The 24,539-nt window shown below is 38.9% G+C and overlaps 1 protein-coding gene across 4 annotated transcripts in view; it reads left to right on the forward strand.

The window, feature by feature from the left end:
- Positions 1-24,539, forward strand: part of lingo2 (leucine rich repeat and Ig domain containing 2) — a 193,998-nt gene that overhangs the window by 13,841 nt on the left and 155,618 nt on the right. For 3 of the 4 annotated variants that reach the window (XM_007551070.2, XM_016670940.1, XM_007551069.2), the window contains exon 2: positions 23,279-23,355. The exons of the other annotated variant lie outside the window; for it this stretch is intronic. The gene's annotated coding sequence lies outside the window, so the exon portion shown is untranslated. The remainder of the gene's footprint in view (positions 1-23,278; positions 23,356-24,539) is intronic. 4 annotated transcript variants of the gene reach the window in all.

Here is a 24,539-nt window from a genome sequence, read left to right on the forward strand (position 1 = left end):
TAATTCATTTTATAAATTGTATTTATTTATATGTTATTATGGAAATAAAAACTTTCCTATATAGTCTATATTTTTAGATGCAGCTGCACCAATCAGTCCAGCTACTTTTAGGGACCATTAGGAAAAAAACTTTTCTTAGGACAAATGAATGCAGTAATGGAGGTTGTTGATATGTTCTGTTACACAAATATTTGAAATTAATCATAATATAATGCAGTGTTCATATTTTGATATAATGCATATTTGTACCCCACAGAAACGGAGAAATGTAACAAACAGGAACATGAATGAATAAAACTTAGCAATGACAGACATTTGAATAATTCAGATGCTGAACATGGCAGGATGCTTTTTCTAAAAGCACTCAGCAGAGCACAGTGGAGTCCCAGTATATGACTGCATCAGGAAGTCGGCTCAACGTGTTTATGTAAAGAGAAAAACACAGTTAATTGGCAACGTAATGACCCCTGAGACGACAAATGCAAAAGCAGAGTTGCCAAAGTTATCTTTTCTACTGTTTCCCATTAGAAGCGCACATATTTAAAGCACCAACACAAGAACGTTCCGCATCAGGCAAACTAAGCAGATTGCACAGCTGATAATAACACAGTTACTTGTCTGCCCTGCGGGAGAGAAAATTTGATGGTTTTAGCAGCTTACTGCAGGGACATATGATTAAGTCATCAAAGTTTGAGAAGTTGGTACAAGAACTTTATGAGGTTCTGTGCGAGCACAGAACCTCCTGAACAGTAGTTAGGGGTACATTATCCCACCAATTCCCCTTCTGTTGGGAGATGAAAGCCCTCTATCACTATTTTGTGGCCACTGCCTTTGGTCCTCAGGGCTGGTCGTGTACTCGGCAGCCTCGGTTTCCCCTTGTCCAGTGTGACACCCATCTTATCCCATTACTGTTTGCGACTCCCTACAGTCGGGAGGAAAAAGAGTGTGCATAAATAATGTATTCCTCGGGTGTATCCACCCCCAGATCAATGGCAATACAAAGACCATCTACAAAGACGGTTGGCTCAAGGCCATATTTGATCACTTCCACTGTGCACCATCACTGCTCCCTTTTTTGTCAGCCCGCTGAGACTCAATTATTTCCAAGTGTTTGTAAGCTATTGTTGAAAGAACATGAAGTGAATATTTAAAGTTGGTGAGGGGGAGAAAATCTTTGATGAGACAAGCAGATGGAGGGTAATGTGAACTGTTGAACACAGGGAGACAGGAAAAATGAGGAACATTTATTATCTTCTGCTGCACTCCGTTTCTTTGGAGTTTAATGCAACATTGTAAAATATTCCACTGCAAAGAAGAATTTGAAGTGAACTGGATCAGTTCACAATGTAAAAGTTTGGCAAATTATTTATTTACCAAGAACCGTTTCTCATTCTGCAGCGCAGCAACAACAGAAGTCACCTAATTAGTAAACAGATTCCTCCTGAGTGTAATTTAACCTGAGCATTCTGCAACTGGTCTGTGAAGCAAAACGTTCCAGTTAGAGCCTGAAGCTGCACTTCCATTAAAGATGACTGCAAAAATATGTCCATGATCTGCTGATGTACAACAAATTTCATAAGTCCGGTTTCCATTAAATAAGATATGAAATAATCCCCCAAAATTATAAAAATAATAATAGGACAACAGCTGGATATCATCAGCATAGATTTGATGTGGTAAATGTGAAACTTTGATGATTGGCCCTTCTTTATAGTTTGAGCATTTTTTTCCTGTTTTAAATGCCTGAAAGCACCAATGAATGAATTTATTTAAATGTGACTGAATGCAGTGTGTGTCATGTGTTCAGGTGTAAAGTTCCCTTTAAAAGAAGGTTGACCAGATCAATGCAGTTGTTTACATGGTGAGGTTGAAGTGAGTGCAGCTCACCACTATATTCTTGACCTTGACATTAACGACTTTCCTCTGAATGTAAGCACATTGACTAAAGGCTCATGTCCATTAAAATGATTAGGTGCTTTAATTTTATTTTTCATAGGGCTGAAAAATTACAGCACATTTCTCTTGTTGTCCCCAACAATGTCCATGAACTTCAGCATCTCAGATAATCTGGAATATTCAGAGTATCTGATAAATTGGAGACCACCCAGCTGCATAAATATAGCAGATTTACAGATGCCTGAGGCTTTTCTCACTGCGTCTTGCCAAATATTGCATCCAGAAAGTCCCTTGAAACTGTGATATTGCGACTTAGACTGTGATTTGATATTTTATGCAATCCAGGTGAAGATGAGCAGAGAAGCTTCAACTGCAGTCTGTTGCACACCTTACTTTTCTCGCAGATAAGAAATGTAAGGAGCTGAAAGAGCAAAACAGATTTTATTAATTTACATGAAATGTTTTTGTTTAGATTTTTGTTTGGAAAAAAGCTCTGAAACCTTAAAATCTTTTTCATGAAACTTTAAAATAATTCCATCCTCATAAAGATTAAGAGCCTTCCAACAGTATTTTAGTTGTGAAGGAGATACCTAGAAGGGTGTGAACTGGTTCTGTCATATTACTGTCCTCCAAAGTTCCTTAAAGAAATCACCAGAACGGCTGCGGCTGTCTTTTTAATCACAGAAGAACATTTTCCTCACATATTCCTAACCCGGATGGATGGGCTCACAATCCAATATTTCTGATGTGGAATTCCATTCAATTAATCCCTTCATTTATTTATTGCTCTATTTCCAACAGACTAATAATTGATGATGCATCCAACGGGCAAGGCTCCTTCTCTAAGTCTGCCACAGGTAATGAGTATTTGTGTGAAGGGCAAAGCACTAAAATTAGATCAAAGGTCTGCACTCCATAGGCATCAAACGATGGGCAGAAGTCATGCTCGAGCGTGGGTATAGCAAAGCCTGCACAGTTACTCAGATGTCAAAGCACTGGTAATGACTGGATCTGCTTAAGGAGACGTCTTTGATGTGCAGATCCCAGCTGAGAAAATCTTGGTTTTATCAGTCTAATTTGTATTCCTGTCAATATTGGAGGGATTAAAGCTGTGTAGCTGATTAGCCAACAGTCGTGTGTTTTCAGAATCATTGTTAAATCCTTACCCAGTAGCTCTACACAGAGACGCCGTCTTCAACAAGTATTCTGTAGGCTTAGGTCTCGGGTTTTACCTGTAGAAGCTAAACATTACATGTCTTACTGGGTTAATAGGATACAAGCAGGGTAATAGAGATGGTAATTGTGCTTCTCGAACTTTCAGCTGAAATAAAAAGTACTCTAATCCTTGTGGAAAGAACATAGAGTGATAAATGCTTGATGGGAAGAGAGGAAGGAAAGTGAGCAATTTCAGTTTTGCCAAGTAGGAACTTCGGAAACATGTGACTGTGATACTGCTGCTGAATGTTGTGATGATAGTGTTACTTTTAACTGCTGTGCAACGTTAGGTTTCTCTACCTCCTCAGTAGTAGTGCCTCTGTGAGCATACACAGGAGTGTGTGTAAATACTGTGTACACAGCAGCAGTGTGTGATAGTTGAGTTGTGCTTCATGTCGTTTTCCACAGCCGACACTCTGCTGCTGGTGGACATGCAGGGAACAACAGTCGACCCGCCTGGTCGCCATTCACTAAGGTTTTTCTGTGGACATAACTCCGAATTATTCACGTGAACTTTGACTAATTAGTGATTTTTCCATAGAGAACATTTAAAATATCTGAAACAAAACACAGCTTGGGAAGCTGAAATGCTATTGGCTGAGAGTCGTCCATTCTCTCTCCTTCCTGCAAGACAGTCGATAAGGCAGGCTGCAGAGGTTAGCTTCTGCACTGGTGCTAAGATGGTTTCCACTGTGCATATTAAGGTACATTTGATGTTTGAACTATTAAATAATGTAGTTCTAAGTATTTTTAGAGGGGGAGTCATGTATTCATGTACTCTAGACATTTCCAGGTGACTGTAGTTAAACACTGGGATCCACATGGTGCAGCCCACATCACGGTGTGTGTTTTTATTATGGATAGCATGTGTGTGGCTCCATGTCAGCTCAGCTGTATTTATGCAGCGGGACAGAGCAAAAGTTAAACATGACCTGTTCTTCTTTCTCCGCCGTTAAAACATGGCTCTTTAAATCAACCCTTTTTGGTTTTTAATGGTTTAGTTGTGGAACCAGAGGCCAGATGGAGGCCTGAGATTAAATGCTTACTATATATTTAACAAAATAAATCACCAGTAATTGAGATGTTTTTTTCAGAAATTAACATTCTGTATTAACATTCAATGTTATTCCCACAGAAACAAATGACATAAAGAAATGAAACAATTCACACAGTTTTTGGTTGATTGAAGTGAAGACTAATTATTCTTAACCTTGAAAGATGCCTGACATCCAGATGTTGTGTGCAATACTGCAACATGATAATAGGGAGCAAATTAATAATTTTGTTTTCTAACAGCATGCATTTGCTGAATATATATTACAGACAGCTGGATTTAAAATGTGATGATTGCACATCGACAAACAATCCAGACAATCATTGAAAATTTGTCCTGGCCTGTCAGGTGATGAGGATGATTCCTGCTCCTATAAATAGGAAACTTAATTAGAAAAGTGTTTGAGGCTGGCGGAAGCGTTTACTCCTGTCACTGCTGTCTCATGAGGTGGAGTAAATGTCTCAGTAATGAGCCGAACCTCTCAAAACTGAGATCTAGAAATGTGTCATATGATCCACAGACTCCCTGAACACAACAGTCCTTCACCATCTTTAACGCTCCCAAAAAGGAAATACCAGATTGATAATAAATAAAATGTGAGTCTATCAGCAAGTCTTCAAAACATTCATGAATATGAAACATCAAAGTTATTGTGAAAGTATTTTTAAAAGCTTCTGATTCCTTATTGATGCCGAGCTCAGGTAACCTTGTGTTCTACTTTGAAGAGGAAGGGGCTTCGTTCGATGTGAAGTAGGTCAGTGTCACTGCAGGAACAAGATGCAGTAGATGGTTGTACTGATGCCAGGGAGAACAGCTCCATGTTCCTCCATGTCTGGGCCTAACACAGCCGGCATCTTTAATGATTTTGATCAGACATCGATCCTGACATTTTAAATGTTTTCATTTTTATGTCGACAGTTTATGTTGCAATAAAATGTTTACGACAGTTTCTCACCATGTTTACCACTGCAGTTTTCTTTGTTTGTTCCCTCATAGTAGAAATCAGATTTTTACTGACCAATACTAATTTCCATTTTTACCTTGAGGTCTTACTTTCCCGTTGGCGATATTCAGTTTTCCTTGTTTGGACAAACGTAAAAGTATTTGTACATTTTGAACAGTTAAAAGTAACGAGCATTGACGGCTGAATAAAAACGATGTTGCAGGTTCTTAAATAGAAACAGCAGTTTTGAATATTTTATGCATCAAAGCATTTGTCCAAAGCATTGACCTGATTTTTACTAATCTTAAAATAAATGTTTGGTTTTGTGATTAAAACTAAACAAAAACTAAAACTAACATGTTTTAGTTTTTGTTGCACTTAATGAAGTCAGACAACAGTTCACCGGTCAGGTTGCATCAAGCTCTACGTCCTTTTATATTCTTGCTCATATGTGCTTTTTGTCTTGAATTTCATTGAGTTTAGTATGTAGACAGAGTGGACGTGTTAATATTTGCTTTGTTTTATGTTTTTGGTGATTTTCAGTCAACAGCAGTAATTAGAAATGCAAAGCAAACAAATATCACCTGCTGTTTTTACTGGCAAAGCATTCAGTTGAAAGGTAATTACAGTATCTGCATTTCTTTAGATGTTTAAGGTTGTTTTTATTTTGGGACATGATATTCATTTTTCGAGCTCCAGGTTAGGTTTTTAGCTTCCTGAATGTTTTCTGCTTTAGTTTTTCAGCCTTTTAATGAGACCTGAAAGCCCGTGCCGATGTGTGTGGAGCTGAATGTTCTTGTTTAGCTGTGTGGTGGTGGGTCTAATACCAGCTGTGGAACTAACACTGGAGCTCACGTAATGCAGCAGGATGGGAGTGAAGGCGCAGGATGCTCCAATATGTATGCTCCACAGCTGAGCTCGGAGTGGATACCCTTGGGTTTCAAGGGCTTATTCCAAAGATCCTCTGTGGTTGTATTAGGCTGTCTGTCTGACCCTCTAAAGGAGGAACTTTGATCTCACTGCCACCCTGGGAGGTGGCGACATTTTGCTCACTGCAATCTTTTGAAGCGTTTTTTCTCCAGCCTTCTGAAATTAGAGTGGAGAACAGTAACAAATATGATGAAAACATTCATGGCACATGCTCAGTTTGTGGAAAAGGTGTTTTCATATCCTTGGTAGTTTCCCTTTGAGTCTGATTTTTACATAAAATCAGCATTCCTGGAAAAGTGCTGCTGGAGGAAAGGACCTGTGAAACGGTGAAACCAGTTCAGGTGAGGACAGCGTAATGATTTTTCAATAAGGTAGCTCTTCGCACCAGTCTGCCCTGCTGAATTGGAATATAATGTAGTGCAATTGCAATCAGATTAACAACTATCCATCCAACTGATAAAGTTATAATCAGGACAATACTCTGTGCTGGCTGTAAGATTATCCACATTTAATTAAAGAAAGTATTTTCTCAGTTGATTATGAATTAAACAATAAGATGATAATGTGATGTTCTGATAATCAGGACAACATCTAAAATGGAGATGGTGCAGACCCCCCTGTGATTGGTCATCTGAGCTGCATTCTTGCGGTTATTTACTGGAAATTAAATAGCTAATGCAGATAATATCCATTTCTGCAGAAGCAACCTCACATTAAGAAGCTACTGAGTGCTCATTGAGGCCGTTATGATGGGAGAGATATAATACAGGAAGTCCGTTCTAACAGCACCAGTTTAAATGTGGTATAAATGTTTCAGAGGATGTGTAAAGCAGCTTGGCATGAGAATAAATGTTTAAGCATCGACATAAGAGCAACAGCCTTCTCCAGCAGGAAGCAGATTATTGCTATTATGTTTACAAATTGGTATTGAAAGTGGTGCAGACGGAGGTAGGTGGCCGTAGGAAAGCAATGCATTGTGACCAAGCAGCTGAGCAGAAGGAGCAGCTTCTCTACAACAGAAAATCATATTTAGACAGTGCTAATTGAGATGCCACTTACATTCTAGTGGACTTATTGTTTCTAATGGGCAATGAAGGCTTGTTAGCTAAACCAAGCGTATTGGCTTATGTAAGCATAATACCCAAATGGAGAATAATACATTGTGTTTTCTATCAATACTAAAATGGCATTGTGAGCACAGAACTTGTTTCCTTGTTGGATTCTGCAGAGATATTGGAAAAGACTGTGTGTGAAAGGACTGAGCCTTGAAAAGACCAACAAGTTGTCAGGTTTAGTTCAAAGTACATTAAAAGTAGTTCTTTTTAATTGACATATTTCTGTATTTTATGAAATTCCCAGCAGTAACAGATCTTAAAAATTCCAATAAAGTAGATTCATAATTCAGAGCAATACATTTAACACTCAGAATAAATGTTCTTTGATTATGATTGGATTTGATCTGATTAGTTTCTGCAGACTTTCACAAACATCTCAAATTACAGAAAAATGGAGGGAATTTCCAATGGCTGCTACATTATTCCCAATTTCTCTTTTTAATATCCTAATTTACTTTGTGGACTAATTTGCATAGATGTATAGAGACATAGATAATATGTTAGCGGATGCTTTCACACACCAGAACACTTTAATGATCATGGATTTGGATGATGAAGAGAACAAATTCCTAATCCTTCACATCTTTGTTTTTGATCTGACTTTGTGTTGACCCCACCATTTTATTTATTCATAAATAAATTATATTTTAAACTTTTGAAATGGTTTGGACCGAGCTTTGTGGTGCTGTCCATGCCTTTCCCAGATGCTCACACGGATTGTCCTGTGAAGTGAGCAATTAAAAATCAGTGTGTGGGCATGAGTTTCATGCCAGGCCAGATTGACTGAACCATGCTTATAATTACATGCATTTTTTAAATTATTTTTATACCTCGGCTCATTTCATGATTTATTACCTTAACACAGCCGTCAGAATTTAGGCTTCAGTGATTTGGTGCTAAATGGGATTGCTATTGAAATGCAAGTGCAATGTCACAGAACAGCCTAGTTGTTGAACTGGAGCTCATGTTGGTTAGCAGAAAGCAGCGTTACAATGAACAGCTGTTTGTCTGTCGAGTAAAACTATGTGGTTATGAATGGATTAGACTACAAACCAGGGTCAGAATACTGCGATTGGTTTCTAGCCTGAGATCACCATGCATTATCTTTAAAAAGTGACTGCTCAATCCAAACACTGCCATGAATAAGTTATTAATATATTACAATCTGATGTTTACAGAGGCATGTCTGCTCTTGTTGGATCAGCATATGTTTATGGCTCAGTATTGCTCATAAGTGCACTTATGTAACCTTGTGTCTGACTTGCATAAATCAGGATATTTCTAAAGCTGAAACAAATTCTGATTGTACAGTAAAGAGATCCGAAACGATGCAGACCAATGGTTACTGTTAAGAATCTTTTTCAAACTCAAGAGGGCTTTTTCTGTAGATTTTTGTGTCTGAATCAATGCAGAAAGTGTGCAGGAAGCCTGTTAGGAAAACACATCACAGGACCTTTAAAGCTACAGTGCACCATGTTTTCATCTCATATCTCTCCTGGGCTCATAAAAACAAGGATAGATTTTAGCCGATCTTTTTTTGGGGGAGGGTCAAAGATTCCTTATTTCTTGTTTTCATAAACTGTTCCCTGAATCAGAAACTGTTTTTAAGGAAATTGTTACCAGTGCATAGTATTTCACTCCAAGACTGACTGATCCATGTTGAAATGTTTTGCTTCTATTATATTTATCATTATTTTGTTTTATTGCATGGAAAAAATTTACTTATGACGTTGCAAGTGCTGGTAATTCAGTTAAAAATGTGTTGCTGAATGTTGAATTGTGTTACTAATGAAGTTTATATAGAGGTATACAATAATGAAAAGAGTAACAAGAAACATTTATGCATCTGTGTATAACTTATAGAAGATGGTTAGGGTTAGCAGCATAAAGTGTCTCATAACGCAGCACTTCATGAGACAAATGTCACCTTCACAAGACCTTTTGCATCATTCAATCAATCTGAACATCTGGTTGAAAACAGAGCTTAAGTTTAAGGCATATTCATCCACAGTTGACATGATATCCTGCAAAGTTTAGCTTTGTTATGGCTTGCTACCCAGGGAGGCATCTTGTCAAGGGTTGCATTAGCATTTGGGAAACAAGTAATCAGTCATTCATTCCCTGAATGAGCATTCTGTTGTCTCTTTGCATGTTTGAGCATTAAGGAGTAATCCCCTTTATGTGTTGCAAGTTACAAGCACTGTAAGAGAAGAGAACCATGTGCAATGGCTGGCTAACGATGCTAAGGCTAGCATCCAACTCAGCAGTTTTCATTCTGGTGCTAAACTAGAGGTTGATCTATGTAAGGCAACATTTTACAATCTGTAGTCAAAATCTGAAGTTGAACTAGTTATATAGTTTAAAATGCAAGTGTGCATTCACACCAGCTGCTTTAATTGAATTCTAGTTTGTTTGCCTAAAAAGAACAGTTCTTTTGGGGAGTTGTGAATTAGTCAGATGCAAACCAAAGAGTGAACTCTGGTCCACCTAAATGCTTAGGTTCTGGGTTTGCTGAAGTGAACCCACCGACTCTGAACTCACAACCCATTCTGGGTAAACAGCCAAAACAAACATGAGAGTCTAACATCAGTGGGAGAAACGGCTCGTGGTTTTTTACCAAAGACAAAAGAGAAATCATCCAACCACTAAATCAGACGCCACTCCATTTTTATTTGCATGTCATGAGTTGTGATCATTGTCTTCTTCAGAGGTTTTTGTGTTGTTTTCTTCAGTGGTTCTTGGTGCGGCGCCCCCACAGGTGAGCAGGGAACAGGTTACTCAAAGGGTTTTTGCATTTAAAACAAACCCTTTAACCTGTTTTTACTGAACTCTACAGACACGTATTTATTTTAGAATGTACATAACGTCTGTTTGAAGGAGTTTGTGTCTTTGTTACTTCAGCGTTATAAAACTGCAGTATGGCACAGAAATGTTGGAGCAGCTGATCAACACCTTGGGGATTTTGTCTCTTGTGTCCTGTTTTGCTGGTATACATGCAAGTAGTGACCATGTGAAAAGGTGGCTGGTGTGCATTGGGTCGGATAAACAAGCTAATACATGTTAGGAGTACAGAAACAACAAGGTCTGCCTAATTAGCTATACAACAGAGCAGCGGCTCAATAAATGTCTTCTGTGAGACCAGACTGCCGTTACGGCCAAAAACCTAATGGTTCAGAGAGAGTGAGTGATTATTGGAGCCTGAGCCTTTGACAATGGAAACTTCAGAGCAGAGGCATCTAAAAGCCCTCTGCTTAGAGCACAGCTCCCTACAGTATGCATTAACTGCAGCAGCCTGTGGTTTAATATTACTGTGTGACCTGGTCATAGCACACCCAGGACCATGCATGCCATGGGTGAAAATGGAAAAGACATGCCATGTGGCTTCTAAATTGATTAAATGATAGCGCTTTGCTAGAGCTGTTCTATTAGCTGATTCAGGGAGCAGAAGTCGTCCTGTAGACGTGTTAAACCTGCAGGAAAAAGAGATTTATGTTGAATGTAAGGAGATTTGTCCCAGACTTTATTTTGGTTGCCTTTGATTTTAACTAACAAGGCTTTTATCCCACGTTGGTTTATCTTTGAGACACTGAAAACACAACGACTCTGTTATTTCCAAAGCTCTTCAGTCATTAAGCCCAGACCTTTTCTGCTGCTGAACGCTGCACCATGTTCTAATCTTCTAACTGAAGCCCACGAGTTGATTTTCATGTTAATTAGTTTTAACATCAGAAAAGTGTGGAGTTTGAGAGGGTTCCTGTGATTTCCACCACACATGGAGAACAGGCCCTACCTTCAGCTCCGCCCATCACGCCGGCTCATCAGCAGCGCTCGTTCTGACTGATAAACCCTTTAAGAAACCGTGTGGACTTGGTGGAGTTTCCTTTTGTGACTAAAACATGCTGAGTGCGTGGAACTTTCTTTTTTCTCTGTTTTTTGGTGGATTTTGTTGCTTTCTGGTAACGCTTTGGGTGAAGATGCATCAGTGGTGTTTTGTTTGTGTGAATGAACAGTTTGGATCATGTTCAAATCTTGAAAGAAAACCTTTAAAACCAAAATAGTTTTACATTCAAGGTGAAAATGAGGGGAAAAGAAACCACATAATTCAACAGTAAAATGTTTTCACACGGCTTGTTTTGATTTGACGTAGCTTTTTTCTTCAGCATTATTAATTATTTAATCATCTTCATTTTTATCCATCCCGTATCCAGCACTTATTCTGGTTCCTGTCTCCATCAGGTGAGAGGTGGGGTCACCTGGACAGTCACCAGGACAAACCACCATACACACACACACACACACACACACACACACACACACACACACATATGTAATGAGAATTTAGAGACCAATCAACCTAGCAGTCATGTTTTTGGAACAGCCTCTGCTTTCCATGTTTCATCCTGAATTTCCTCATTTGAAATAGTTATTTTGGGAAAATAAAGGGAGCATGAGGGCAGGAAGCTAAAATAAGAGCATGAATATAAACATTTCACTCGGGGTTCCTCTGGAGGCCCGGTGTCCTGCAGCTTTTAGACGTGTCCCTGGTCCAATACCTGAATCAAACGACTCGGGTTGAAGCATCAACTCGTCTAAAGATTTCAGCTGCAGGCCTAATTTCTCTATTAAAAATAACTTTATTGTTCTGATATATTTTATTTAAGAAAGTGATTTTATTTGATTTATTTCCTTAGCTATGAGCCAGAATAATCTAAACTATGAATGATTGTTTGAAATAAATAATTCTGTATGGATTGAATCTGAATTCTGTTGCAATGTTTGAATTATTTTTAATAAGTCATTTCTTATTATTTATGAAGCCCTGTACTCGTCCAGAGGTCAGTTTGCTCTTTTGTTCCCTAAAAGGTTTCAGATGGAGACAGGAGGTCAGAGGACCACAATAAGCTACAGATAATCCCCAAAAACATTAATTTACAATATTAATTAAACCTCAGATATAACCTTTGGTCCTCACATGAAAATGTCGAACATGTTGGATTTCCGTACAGGACGCTGTGGTGAGGCAGAAGGCCAGAAGCTCCTGGGAGGCTCTGCTGAGCGTAGCGTCGATCCAGGCCCGCTCGGCTCCACCACAGTTTGGGTCTCCATAAATAACAAGAGGCAGACGGTGACAAACACAATGAGAAACTGAGGACAATATGGCAAGGAGGTTGAGAGCCTGAATAAGAAAGTGACAGTTGGTTAGGCCTGCAGAGAAAAAGAGCCAAACACTGATTTGTTGTTGGGAACAGAGGCAGATTGGGTTTGAATAGTTGCACAACAATGAGAGCACAAAAAAACCAAAGCACTGCAGTTGAGAGATAAGCCTCCGTGTATAAAAGGTAAGGAAGAAAAAAAGGCAAGATGCTCCAAGGACCCAAAGCTAAAACACGAGCATCAGGCTTCCCTGTTTTTGTGCTTGCTCTGCAGGAAGTGACTCAGTAATCTTATAAGTTGCACACATAAAGAAGTAAAAGATCGAAAATGTATAACTTTAGAACACATTAGTTGTAAAATACTGTTTTAATGTGACGCATATTAAAACAGTATGTTTACTGTTCTATTACAGTAAGAAGGTAATAGAACAGTAACTAGAATAGAACAGGCTCTATTACAGTGTATTCAGTATCATATTCTCATTAATTCGCCCCATTAAATGTTTGAGCTTTGACTGTATTCCATCGACTTCAGTAGAAACAGAATGCTTTCCCACCAGGGCACTGTGTGTTTAACTAAACTGCACTGTGCATTTCTGCAGGCTACAGAAGTGTGGTAATATTTAGCATATTTTATATTCTGTTGACATTTAAATTATAAATGAGTATGTGGGTAAAGCTGATTCTAAAACAGAATTCAGGCGTCAGATGAGAGGAATATAGATTTACATCTGTAGGTTTCCACTGCTGTAAAAATGTCATAAATACAGAGCAGATAATAAATCTGTTCCTCAGTTTTGGTGGCTGCAGTTTGTCTTTGGAAGTTTGCATTTAGTGTTAAGTGTTTCTAGTTTTATCTTCATTAATATTTCAGCTCTGTATACTGTTCCAGGTCTTTTCCGCCCTGGTCAGCCACTTTAGCTGTCTGTTGCTCTCAGTTTTCCACATAATGAACCGAACATCCAACTCAACCAACAGAGATTTTGTTGTTTTTATTTATTTACTTTCTGTGAAAACCCCGATGACTCTGAGCCAGTGTCGGAGGAAAGACAAATAATTTCCATGGGAGAAAAAGAGATGCGCAGTTAGTTTCCAGAGGAAGGCAGGCTTTCTCACGACATGTTTTATTCATTCTGGTTTACGTACACAGGAAACGCTGAGAGCACGCAGAGAACTGCTGCATCAGCGCAGACGACACATGGACGGTATGAGTTTTGTTTGGGTCAGTGAACAAACTGCGCCTTAGTTTGCAGTCCCAGTGATATTTTAAAAAGTCACCAGGTCAACAGCAGCATTTTACTTTTTTAAAAAGGTACAATTCTGATGTTATGAATTCGACTCGACACACAATTAAGCTATAATAGCAAGTAATCTTCAAGGTACTTGCTATCTTGAAAATAGATAGCAAGTATGATGTGATAAAAATAATAATTCTGAAGATTGACATTCATAAAAGGGTGATATTAAAATAAATCTTTAAACCTTGTTCTTCTTGCTGCAGAAAATCAGATTTATAGCTCCGGTTTGTCATTTTCAAATAAGTGCTGCACAGTAATTGGTGGACAGAGGGACTCTGGAGTGACATTTAAATGCCTTTTGCAGGGTTTTATAAGGTTGTGCACAAGGTGTCAGAGTGATGAGAATAAAGCTGGAAGGTGAAACATGCTAACATCACTGGGCAGAAAGTCAATGACACAATTTAACATACTTTATAATATCCAAAGGCATATTAGACATTATTGTTCTATTATTATCAAAGTTCCTTCAATGAGTAGTAAAGGCTCATTACTGTGCCAGAAGGATCTCCTGTAGCAGTCTGTGCTACAACAAATCTGAAAAGGCCTCTGACTGAAGACATTCTGCTGTTGCATTACAGTCTCATACATTTATGAGACTTTCGCTATTGATTAAACAGTAATCAATAGCGAAAAATGTAACATTTATTGATCCAGGTGTGATGTCATTCACAGTATTTAAGTTATTTTTGACCAAGACAATTGGAAAAGAAGTTTACGTAGAGATCCAGCTTTGTGCTGCCTTCCATCAGGTTTGTAACTACACCACACTGAGTCTGTATCTGATTTTAAATGATAATTCCTTTTTATATTACTGGAAAACTTTTATCTTTATATATTTAGATGTCAGTTCTGGGTTGAAGTAGCTGAATTTAACACACTGATGGACAGACTGGAAATGTGAGTGAGATTTGGTACCGTGGGTCGGTCCATTGGGACTACGTCTGTCATAAAACTAATAAATAATAATCATATGGAGGTTCCTCCAGGCTCCATTCTTGTACCGTTTGTTTTGTTCAACATGCATTTTTCATTTTTCTACATTATGTTCAACATGACTGTAAATTACTGAGTTGGAGGAAACAAGAGAACATTTTTAAGTTTGAGTGAGACATTTCTATAAACCAGCTTCTAGAGCATCATTAAGACTGAGCTGTTTAAGTTTGAAAGCATTCCTGTAATCTGCAGCCTCAGTCATTTAGTTGATTATTTAGCCTCCACTCCTCCTTTGAATGAACTGAACCAGATAAGGCCGGAGTCTCATGCTGAATGACTGTTATTTAGTGTTTTCCTCTGAGTGTCTGTGCTGACCTGTGATGGACTGGTCACCTGTCCAGGGTGTTTTCTGCCTCACACCCAGTAATCACTGCAGGCAGGAATCTGCCCCCCTCCTCCCTAAGGGGCTGTGCCGGTGTTTAGAGATGATGGATTTAGTTTTCATTGTTTGTGTTCTTAGTCCATAAATGCTGATAATAACATACTGGACATAATTCTGTTGAGAAGATATTTCACACGGTTAAATTCACACGGTCCTGCTGAAACGGTTTCTCTTCCAGCTGATGGTTTTCTGTGGGTTTGCTTGTTTCAGTTGCTGCCTTGAGATTTGCTCTGCTCCTGCAGCCCACAAGATGCTTCATTTTTTACCGAGACAACAGCAGAACGGTACCAAATGCTGCCTTTGTGTGTTGTGTGTAATTAAGGATTCTCATATTGGAGATGGCACATACTGAAGCAAACCCTTTCTATTTTTTAACGTTCTCTGTTCCACTGCGGTGCTACAGCAACCCAGTCAGTGGCACAAAGGTCTGCCAGTGTCTGTCTTAATTTCTCCTCTCCCTGCTTTATATTATCTCTTTACCCTGTAGAAACTGTGTGATGACATGCTGGATGTTTTATTGATTGATGAGGGACTTGGCAGTAGAAGAAGTCTTTGAAACTTTATACTGAAATCCAAGGACTTTATCTGTGTTTTCTATTTTGGCTTTTAACTTCCAGATGATTTAACTGGTTAGTATTTTCCAATCCAACTGCATATAAATTTGTTGATGTACATTTCTTTAAAAACTTGATTTTAAGAAACATATGAATGTGAAATTAAATTTCAATGTGTGCAAAAGGTATTCCTTTGCTGGAGGGACAGAGGTTGCTCTGTTTAGTTTAAAAGGTGTAATAAAGACTCGCATTGTCTGGCCACATTTTATTCAGATTGGATAAACACAGACAGTTATTCAGAAATAAAACGACAATCACATGAAACATGTCCAGGGACCCAGATGGGCTTAACCTGTAAGTTCAACGAGTTTCCAGCTGAATTAACGTGATCCTGCAGTTATTGTACGATTCACTTTCCCCTCACTGAACACAGGATACGTCCAAACTGTTGAAACCTCTGATTATTTCATGTCAAACACTCATCTAAATGTAAATTAAAAATTATAAATGCATGTCTTTTTAAACATTTTGTGTTTTTAAAGCTAAAATTAGATTGAACAGAAAAAATCTTTTGCTGTGAGAAAAACAGAACTCAGCATTTCTTTTAAAATATACTGTCAATATGCACACACACCTTTTCTCAGAGTAACTTGTGCACATTTAAAACCTGCTGAAAGTGATTAAAGTAGTAAGGTAGAGATAGATTGGCTGCTTTTCGAGACTAATCTGTTTTCTCTGAATAGATTAATTAAATGTGTCAGAAGTGAGAACTCCTGTTTTGCTGTGGCTGTAAACACATCACAGCAACACGTTCAGTTTCATAAAACTCAGGTAGTTAAAGGATATGGATATAAGCTGCGATTCATCACTGGGATCATCTTGTTGTTCCTTCGTTTTCTGTTAAATTAAAAACTCTTTCATAAGCTTACAAACATCCAGTGCATTTCTTTGCTGTTGTAAGTTTTTGTTACGTTTAGTTGCTGAATTAAGACAAACTTACCCTAATTATTTTGTATCTTGATTATTCTGCTAAAAACTCAACTGAATGAAGAGCCTCTAATAAAAACAGAAGCATTTTCCAGTAGACGTCCTAAATGGTGAATTTCTGATGTCAACAGACTTTTAGGACAGGATGTCGGTACTTCATGCAGGTAGAGTAGCCAATACATCTGACAAACCGATTGAACTTGTTATGTATGCATAATGCATGTACTGGATGGATGTGAATGTTTGCTTTTCTGCGGCCATCTTCTCTAAGTTCCATTTATTTTGATCTTTATGCAACTGAACGACTGAACTCCGATGAGAGGAAAGGAAGAATTCTTCTGAGATGATTAATACTGATATTATGTTTTAAATCTGGATAACTTTACAAATATTCTCGCTGCTGACACAATCATTTCCTGAGGGGCCATAAATAACATCCAAGAAAATGTATTACCTTGTCAAAGAGGAAAGGGGAACAGAATCGTTTATGTCGTGTTCGACTGCCACAGCACAAGATGATTCTGATTAGACTTTCTGCTCTGATGGCCGTGCAGTTGTCTTTCTGTTCATAATGCAAAGGATGCATTTTCTAATAACTTGGCTCATACAAAGGGTGAACGATCTTCTTCTGTCATGCAGCTGATTCATAGACAATAAAAACAGATTGAAAATGCAAATATCCATATTTTAGACTCATTTCTTCAGTTTGTTGCACACACAGAACATCAGTATCACAGTAAAATGGACTGACTGCACTAGTTTTGTTTCTGCCAAATTAACACCAGGAAAAATTAAAATATTAAAACAATAAAAACACATTGCATTGTTTAGCTTACTCTCTTCCAATCCATTATCTGAAATTTTAATATAAAAAATATTTACTTCATTAAACTTTCTTTTAGCCGTTTTAGCAGACTTGTTTAGTTGCTCTTTTGTAACCCTGGACAGATTTCCCTAAAGACGAAGCATTTCAACAGAGGATGACAAATCTGTATGAGTTATATAAAGTATATTTTACTTTGAGGTGCATATTGTATTATGTGATTAATTCAGCCCCTTGTTCCATGCTCATGTTCTCTTTGAAACTGCTCTTATCTGCATCTCTCTCTTGGTAAACCTAAAGCCGAGTCAAATTGGTTCTTTGATGTTTCTGCCTGCGAGGCCTTGACATTGTAATGAAAACTGTATTCCATTGTTTCAGCTCCGAATGCTTGGCATGACGGAACACAGTTGTAATTTTAGGCAAAGCTTGCTGACTTTCACTTGTTTCAAAGCTTTTTGAGTTTCTTTTTTTTCTCCTACAGGAGTTGCAGGGACCAAACAGCTTTCAGGCCCCATCAATTATTTAGCCGCAATTGCCTTCAGAAAACTCCTAAGAAATTATGATGATAAATGCAAACACAAGACAGGAAATGCATAACTATGAAAATATATTTCCATCACAGCTTTAATATTGCTTCAAATGGAATTAGGTGGAAAAAGGAATGTTTGAAATGGGGGGAGAGGAATCTGAAAAAAGAAAAACTTGCAAAAAGCACTCTGGTGGTTAAGGCGTGCCCTGGAAGGATGGGAAATGCTCTCCGTTTATAGGGGATTAAAGACCCTTGTTATGCAGGAATATTTCCCTTGTTCTTGTCACAACTGACTCTTTCATAATGAATAAGCATGAATGTTTTAGGACTGATAACTGCTTTAACATGCAACCAAGAACATTGTTTTGGTTTTTTCTTTCCTAAATTTTGAAAGAGAACTAAAGTATGATTATTTAATGTGCTAAAAGGGCTATGATAAAACATTTAACAACCTTTTATAGTACTGTTGGGCCATTTGTTCTCTGTGTTAACAACAATGATAGATATTACATTAATTGTAGTATGTCAGATATTCACAGTGTTGAAATGGTTTAAAACAACCACACCGGATCAGAGCGTGGCTCTTTCCTCAGCATCATCAGACTCCAAAGCCTTGACTGTGATTCAAGTGACAAGCAGGGGGATCCGTTTTCAGACATCAACCAGAAGATGACGGCAAACAATCATGAAGTTATGAGTAAATGGAGGATTTGGTTTACCAACAAGGTCAGAAGCCATGAGCAGCGCCTTGGCAAACGGTAGACAAATGCCAGCTGTCAAGACTCAGGACAGCTGGCCCTCACCTTAGTGCAGAAAAGACAAAGGTCAAAGGTGAGGAACCCAAAATGAGCAGAGACTAATTTATTGACACAACGGAGAAAGCAAGCAGTCTGTGTGTTTGTGTGTGGGGGTGTACAGACCTATATAGCCAAGTGTGAGCTCAGTGGTAATTTAGCAATTCTCAGCAGGTTGTGCTCAGGGCAGAGCTAATATGGGCAGCGAGATGCTGCATGTATGTGTGTGTTTGCCTGCTGGTCTGTGTGTGTTTGGCAGACTTTCATTTCATAGAGAGTGTTATGCTGACCTTGGCAAACTCAAAATTTCATCCCCACGGTACTTTGGTCCTCCCTTCTCCTTCTGTCTCTCTGTGTCCTCTCACTCTTACTCCACACAAATCCCCTCCCAGGACATGCAATCCACCCCTTTGGTGAAAAAGAGGCTGAATGAGCTAATGGATCCAGAAAGTGCTGCCAAAATCCTTTTCACCTGGATGCTTTGAAACGATGTGATTAAAATGGACAAAACTGGGCTTGGATTTTTAGATCAGGAAGAAAACGGTCAGTAATTTGGTGAGAACCAGGAGGCTATTTGACTTTTCTAGTTCTATACTGTTTGGAATAAACTGTAGCTACTGTAGTAAAAAAAAAACAAAAGTTAGTGAATGACCATGTGGTGGTCTTATTCTGTTTGGTATGTTTCTGGTAGAAGCATAATTTGCACAAATTATTAACAAATTAAAGCACCTTAAATGCTTGGTAATCCAGAAATCAACTGAAAATGTTCAAGATTGCTCAGTGATAACCTTTGACTTTTGAAACTGTTAAAGGTAAGTTTCTAATAACATCAAATATTCTACATATGGTCATGTTGACTGTTCATTATGTTGAGAAACGCTGACGCAGGAAGTGAAGTAAAAGGCCTGAAAGCATCAGGGGAATGTGGGATTGAGTTAAAGATCAGGATTAAATGTCTCATGGTTGACATGCTGTGGTTATCCCTCTGCTCCAAGGTTCATGTCGTTAAAATGAAATCTGTAGATTGGTCACCAGGCAGGTCATTTACTGAAGCAGAATTAAGGCCCTTAGCCCAGGATTAGGACCCAGCTGCGCTGCTGACCTGTGCTGCCCATCAGACGCTGCTCTGCATCTTATGTTTATTAGCAGAGCGTTTTCGCCGTGGCTCTGGAAGACCTCAGTCTGTACACCGAAGGTTTCTTGGCTCCCGTTATCGTGAGCTTATCAGCAGCAGAAGGAATGTGCTGCTGAGCTGCCGCCTCTCATGATGCTACAGCTCGAATGGAGACCCACATGACGACACCTGTGGGAGCAATCAGGCTATCATCAACATTAAATCCAACTTATCTTTGTATTTGTGCACAGATTGCTGCGAGATGATCCAAAGTGACCTCTGAAGCTCTACAATATCATTTTTACATATTGATGAAGTTGTGCTGTCATATTATAATCTACACATCAGAACACAGTCATGTGGATCAGCTGGAATCTTGATGAATATATCCCCAATGAGCTGTAGCTTGCACTTCCTCCCTCTCCGTTTCCTCCTCCTTTAGGAAAAACAATCCCAGGATTTTCATTGACAGCCTGACAGGAACACACTGCATTCAGCCTGCATCCAGTAACACTCAACCTGCCTCAGCCTCCCAGCGCAGTCGACCTGGGCTTCACCAGCAGCTTCTGCAGCTCATTCTTCCAGCTACATGCATGGCTTGAGCACAGCTTGAAAACTTTTCTGGGTGCTTGGATTGGTAGTTGCTGTTGATGATATGTTTTTTAAGTGCTAATAAACGTGAGCCCAGCTCCACCAGTTCAAGTTGTGGATGACCTGGAGCCTTACTGGTGGCTACCGGCGCATTAGCTGTGGTATTTGTCCTCAGATGACTGAAACTGTACTGATATTTTTGCTGACAAATATTTTCTAATTAAGAAGTAAGTTAGAAGCCATCTCCTCTAATCCCAAACCAGATCAGTTATGAAAAGATTTAGCAATTATCTTTATCAGGGGATCAGAAAAAACAGTGGAGTCTCACACTCTTTCCAATTAAACTCAGTTTATGCTACAATGCCATATTATTTTAGAGATCTTTAACTGCAGTTTCCCACTGCAGGAAAATAAAGACATCCATCACTAGTCAGCAGTTTTATATAAGATTCAGTGCTTCCCACTCATGCTCCTGAAATACAGTTAACTATATGTGGCTGGTGTCTCTAATGCCACATTTCTGACTGTGGAGCTGCCAATTACTGAGCTCTGACTCTAAGTGTGTGTGTTGCTGAAATGTAAAACCCACCTGGAAGCCGTGAGTGGTTGGTGCTAACACTAGCTCTTCCTGCGCTCAGTTCCTCCCGGCTGGCCTGTCCTCATGCGATCTGTAGGGAGGCTGTTAATGGGACGAGCCGAGCTGCTTAGCTATGCCCGAGCCTGACTACCAACCGGGTTAGTTTTATTAGTGCGGCACTCTGCTTCCAATGCAGACAGGCTTTGCTTTAGAGCTATAAAAAGATGCCATTTTAAAGTCCCATTATCAGCAACAGATACTGAGGAGAAACTGAACATCTGACACGCCGAACAAGTGAAAACTGGCGAAGGGAGCTGACCCAGATATCCCAGAATGCTGAAGTACATCCAAAAGGCCTTAAATAAACCTAAAGATAGCAAAGACCTCAATGAGAAAGAATATGATGCATTTGTTAAAGTTTGACATAAGCCTCTATTAAAAGGGATTTAATACATGCAGTTAGACAAGCAGAAGAGCGGAGAGCAGTGCAAGTCCATGTTTATACTGAGATGTTTTACTTGCAGTACATTATGAAGCTGGAAAAAGGTCTGAGCCACCAAATATGTTATCATTTTAATACAATTAACAGTTTCCTCCCATTCCTGGTAGATCTGAATATAGATCCATATGATCCACTTCTGGAAGAAATGAATGTTTAATGTTTGTTTTTTTTCTGTGAAACTATCAAACTAACATCATTTTTATATTATTCCCTATAAGAACATTTGTAAAAGCTTAAAATAAGTTGGAAAAGTTTCCATTTTGTATCTTAACTTTTTTTTTTACAGTTTAAAATAAAGTATTTATTTATTGATTATACCTCACAGTGCAAACAAACAGTACATGAGTGAAAAGGGAAAAAAGTAAAAATAAATGAATTATTAATGACAATCACTCTAACGTGTGTTGATCTGTTGTAAGTTTTTATATTAGGATCTATTATTGTGTTCTTAAATATTTAACCCCAAAAGACTTTAGGAAATAATCACTTGTTTTTTTAAGTTCAGTTTTCAGTGACTTTAAAATTTAAGTGATGCAAAAAGGCAACAGAAGAATCATAAAGTTCTTTATATTTCATTCAAATCGCCATATCGTTGTTATTCAACATTATTATTAAATACTGTTTCTGAAGCTTAGTGGCTTGAAGTGGAGCTGAAACATAATTAGTCCGTCAGAAACTCATGAGGTTTCATTTGGTTCAGCTGCGATGCAGAACGACCTCCACCTCATCCAGGGCCACAAACGCAGAAACAGGACAATATTTCAACAAACCTCACTTTCAGGTGTTAAGTTTTACAAAAATGAGACAAAAAAACGCAGTTGGAAAAATTGGAAGGAAACCTGAATATATGGATCAACAGCAAACCTGCCTGGCAGTGAAAGAAAGCACCAAACGTCACCAAGGGCTCCGAGACCTCCACCTCATCCAGGTCCACAAAGGCAGAAACGGGACGTTATTTCATGTGAAACCTCTGCAGGAGGCTGATGAAGGCTGGTGCAATGATCCAGGGGTAATTAGAAGATCCACGCTGACGAAACAAGGACCTGGTGGATGAACTTCATTCACAACTGACATCAAAAACCACCTGGAACATGCCAGGAGAAATCTGGAAGACGCTTCAGAGTTTGGGAGGGAGGCAGCCTTATGGGCCGATGATTGGAAGCATCAGGACCAGAAATCTGGTGAAACATGGAAATGGGTCATTACTGATGTGGAGCTCTTTTCCCACCAGTCTTGGTGCTTTTGGCGTCGTTGATTCTCTGTAATTCCAGGTCTGTTTAAGAGGGATGTGATGCCCTCTGTTGGCGGATTAAACCTGTGGATTAGCGGACTGTGATCTCGGGCCCATTCCAAAGTCAGCCAAAGCTTGATTGAGAAAAAGATCCCGGCTTTACAGTCGCCACATTTAAATGTTTGATGGGATTTAAGGAAGGCTGTTGCAGCACAAACCCCAGCAAACATCACTGAGACGGAGGCTTCTGTGTGTCAAGAATGGCCAAACGTTTACTCACAGGAGCAGGAGGCTCGTCTGCAAGTGAGTAACGCTAGAAGATGCTCAGAGTCCTGAAGCTGGGTGAAGAGCCAAACTTTTATTTTAACTTACAGTCAAATCTACCTCAAAATAGTTTTCTATAATAATTTTGCCAGATCATTAGCTTTAGAAATCCATGTCTAGAGGAAGTATGGTAGTGAGGGTTTGTAATTATTTTTGTATTGCAGCTGTAAAAAGAAAAAAACGTTTGGTTGTGATGAGGACAGTAAGATTCCTGTAATGTTTTATCATGCTTATCTTCTGTACTTTATGATTTTTCTGCTCCTTGTCTTTCAGAGTAACTCTGCATGTGCAGCTGTCGACTTTTTCTCCTGGAAAGAAGCAGAAATGTTCTTCACCTTCATACGTGAGATGTAAGTTAATCATTTTTATTAACAGAATTAAAATAAAAAATGAGCCTTGTTAGAAATAAAGCTGGATTTCATGCATGACTGCAGCAGGTGTTAGTCATGAATATGTGTGATGCCTCGGCTGCAGTAAAGGCAAAGTGTGCTAGACGCCACATGTAAGGAAAAAAAAGGTGTTGTAGAGAAAATAAACTTCTAACATCGAACTTTCCTCTTTTCAAACCCCCGTCCTGCTTATCTTTACGTGTTTTGGAAGCAGAAGTAATTTGGCCTCTAAGGAAGCTGTGACACAATGGGAAAAGAATCTTGTACCTTTCCAGTGTTCAATTCTCTGTAGAAGTATAAATATACACTCCAGCACACCTGCAGGTGCACTGATAGCAGCTGAATACGTGGGTGGCTTTTTAAACTAGGCCACCAGAATGTGCTGTTCTCTGTGACTACTACTTTTTAATGTGGTGATGATGATGATGAGAGGAAGATTGAATAAATATCCCTGATTCTGAACCGTTCCGTTAACTGGGCCCATAAAGGGCCTGATGAGGCTCTGATATGTTTCTGTTCTATCTTAAGGCCTCCAGTCGACTTCACATGAGCGATACGTTTTCTGCTTCCTACTAAACTATCCTGAGGCTTTGAAAAGAGAGAGCGATGTGCAAAAGTTTCCCATCCCTTCAATATTTTAACTTTATTTGCCTTTTATTGATAGATAAACACAACATTAGCTTACAACTGCAAAGTGGAAAAAAATATGATGTCTTGTTGAAAAAATGTTTTTTCCATACGGATGTAGCATGAAAAACTTTAGAGACTGACTTTGGAGACTTTAAGTAATAAGCAAATCCCAATTCTAACGACAGATTTTCAGCTGGATTTTAGTCTGGACTTTGACTAGGCCATCCCCACACATGAATAAACTTTGATGTAAGCTGTTCATTGTATCTCTGGCAGGATGTTCATGGTGGTGGTCCTGCTGAAAGGTGAGCTCAGGTCTGCAGCCTCTCGCAGGTTTTCCTCCAGGATTGTCCTGATTTAGTCGGCAGGAAGACGATCCCCCCATAGCTGCTGCTCCTGCTAACAGTTAGTTACAAACTGCTTAGTAAAACATCCAAGTTTGTGGCTACAATGTGACAAAATGTGGAAGAAAATTATTAATACTTTTTCAGAACAATGTAATGTTCTGTGATGAT

This window comes from Poecilia formosa, unplaced genomic scaffold (genome assembly GCF_000485575.1).
Source record: "Poecilia formosa unplaced genomic scaffold, Poecilia_formosa-5.1.2 Scaffold39, whole genome shotgun sequence".
NCBI lineage: Eukaryota > Metazoa > Chordata > Actinopteri > Cyprinodontiformes > Poeciliidae > Poecilia > Poecilia formosa.